The sequence below is a fragment of the Myotis davidii genome, unplaced genomic scaffold (genome assembly GCF_000327345.1).
Source record: "Myotis davidii unplaced genomic scaffold, ASM32734v1 scaffold38, whole genome shotgun sequence".
In the NCBI taxonomy this organism is placed as follows: domain Eukaryota; kingdom Metazoa; phylum Chordata; class Mammalia; order Chiroptera; family Vespertilionidae; genus Myotis; species Myotis davidii.
In genome coordinates, this window is record NW_006291383.1 from 5,809,449 (window position 1) to 5,812,351 (window position 2,903).

Here is a 2,903-nt window from a genome sequence, read left to right on the forward strand (position 1 = left end):
ATATATATGCCAAGTAACCAGAATGACAGGTCGCTATGATATGCACTGAGGCGACCAACCAGCCCAATCACCCCCCCTTCCCCCGCAAACACCCACAGCCCCTCCCCCCAGCTGGGCGGGATTACCCCAATTGGCCCCCCATCCGTGCACAAACTCATGCACTGGGCCTCTGATCCAAAAATAAGACCCACCTGTAGGGGGAGGGAGAGAGAGAGAAGTAGAAGGAGAGACACCACAACTAACTTACACGGGTGCTGGGCTGCAACCATTCATCTAGAACTGTGTTAGGCAATACAGCAGCCACTAGCCACCTGTGGCCCTTTACATTTACATTAACAAATTAAGTTAAAAATTCAGTTCCCTAGTCCCACTACCCACATCTTAAGTGCTTAATAGCCATATGAGGCTAGTGCAGTGATGGCGAACCTTTTGAGCTCGGCGTGTCAGCATTTTGAAAAACCATAACTTAACCCTGGTGCTGTGTCACATATAGAAATTTTTTGATATTTGCAACCATAGTAAAACAAAGACTTATATTTTTGATATTTATTTTATATATTTAAATGCCATTTAACAAAGAAAACTCAACCAAAAAAATGAGTTCGCGTGTCACTTCTGACACACGTGTCATAGGTTCACCATCACTGGGCTAGTGGCTACTATGCTGGACAGCACATATGAAAAACATTTAGATCTATTAAACAGTGCTGGTTTCAAAAAAATGGCTTTCACTCTCATTTCTAGAGGATTGAACTCTTCTGATCTTTTTGATACAGGAAAAGTTGTTCACATACACAGAGGAAGGTTAACTTGTAATGAAAAAACCTGAGTTTGATTCAGGCTCAGACATTTATTAGCTGTGTGGCCTTGCAAAGGTCACTTCTCAACCCTAAGCTTCAGTTTCCCCATCTGCAAAACGGGATAGTCTTCCTACCAACCATGTGGGGCTGTTAGGAGGAATCAGTGGGTCATGTGTAAAAGATCCTACTTCACAACTTTAATGTATTGAGAGCCTATTACTATTACTAAGGGGCAATCTAAGTCACTCTGATACCTCCTGGAGTAACCATGTGCTAGCATTTTGCATTTATTTTCTCTAAGCCTTACCAAAGGTCACACAGCTGAAGAGAGCCAAAGGTGGGTCAGAATACAGCCAGGCAAATTGCAAAGCTAGTTCTTTTAACCCCACTGCCTTCCCTGGATTAAGGGGGGAGGTGGAGAAAAGAAGGTGAAGGAGGGTCAGGAGGTACAGAAGGAAAAAAGTACAGACAATGAGGGCAGCATTATCTGAGGATAGTAAGCTTAAGGACTAAGGGCCCAGAGGAAATGGATAGGAAAAGCAGATGTCAAAAAAGATACTTCAAGCAATTCCAAAGCAGAGCCCAAAACCTTTAAGTACCCAACTAAATGAATAGTTCTGGAAGGTGGACAGTGAGTTTCCTGACATGGCCTTGAGGCTGAGCCACCAGCCTAGCTGGCCACAGGGACTAAAAGTCTAAAGTTCCGACAGCCCTAGCCAGTTTGGCTCAGTGGATAGAGTGTCAGCCTGTGGACTGAAGGGTCCCAGGTTCAATTCCTGTCAAGGGTACATGCCTAGGTTGTGGGCTCGATACCCAGTACAGGGTGTGCAGGAAGCAGCCGATCAATGATTCTCTTTCATCATTGATGTTTCTCTCTCCCTCTCTCCCTTCCCATCTGAAATCAATAAAAAATATTAAATAAAGTAAGTTCAGATAATCTTCAGCCACTTGGAGTCAGATAGTCCTCGGCATGAAGAGGATTTTTGTGGGCATATATAAACCCTCTAGGAAGCTGATCATTTCAGAATCAACAGAGGCAGAGCTGGAAGAGAGACTTCAGATAAGATATGATCCAAATTTTTTCATTTCCAATGAGGAAACTAAAGATCAGAGAGAAATAAAGACTAAATAACAGCAAAGGTAGGTAGTAGCAGAAAAGAGACTGGTTCTAAGAATAAAAGTCTCTCAATGACTCTTGAGTACTAGGATTCACCACAATTGAACCAAATACAGCCAAGTTGAAAATTTCAAAATAACTTCTTCATGTGAGTCTGCCTAATACATTATTCATTTTTTAGAAGTTTAAATTTAGAAATGAACAAGAACAACAGAAAAGATAAAATATCTAAGAATAAATCTAAGACTATTTAAGAATAAAAATACCTAGGACTATCTAAAAATAAAATATGCAAGATCTCTATCAAGAAAGATTTTTTAAAATATACTTTTATTGATTTCAGAGAGGAAGGGAGAGGGGAGAGAGAGATAGAAACATCAATGATGAGAGAGAATCACTGATCAGCAGCCACCTGCACGCCCGCTACTGAAGATTGAGCCCGCAACCCAGGCATGTGCCCTTGACCGGAATTGAACGTGGGACCCTTCAGTCCGCAGGCCAATGCTATATCCACTAAGCGAAACCAGCCAGGGCTGAAGAAAGATTTTTAAATACTACTTGAGGGACACAGAAACTAAGTCAAGGGTAAGGTGCACCTTATTCCTGGATAGCAAGAGTGGGGTATAGTGTTGGGACAACCTTACACCAGGATAAATTCCAGGCAGATCAAATATTTAAATGGTTTTTAAAAAATAAATGAAGGATCTCGGGAACCAAGATGGCGGCATAGGTTAACGCCGGAGTTTGCCGCCTCGAACAACCATTTCAAAAGTGAAACTAAAAGACGGAAGGGACATCACCCAGACCCACAGGAACGCTGGCTGAGTGGAAGTCCTACAACTAGGAGGAAAGAGTAACGCATATGGACACTCAGAGGAGGCGCAGTGCTGAAGTCAAATTCTGAGGTGCAGAGCGCGCGGAGCGGGCTGGCGGCGGAGGGCGCGTTTTCAATCGGGAGGGAGTCGGGGGCTCTGAGCTCTAGATCC

The 2,903-nt window shown here is 43.2% G+C and overlaps 1 protein-coding gene across 3 annotated transcripts in view; it reads right to left on the minus strand.

Moving 5' to 3' along the window:
- The window catches only part of PHF20 (PHD finger protein 20), a 132,472-nt gene that overhangs the window by 17,107 nt on the left and 112,462 nt on the right, over window positions 1-2,903 (minus strand). The window lies entirely within an intron of this gene.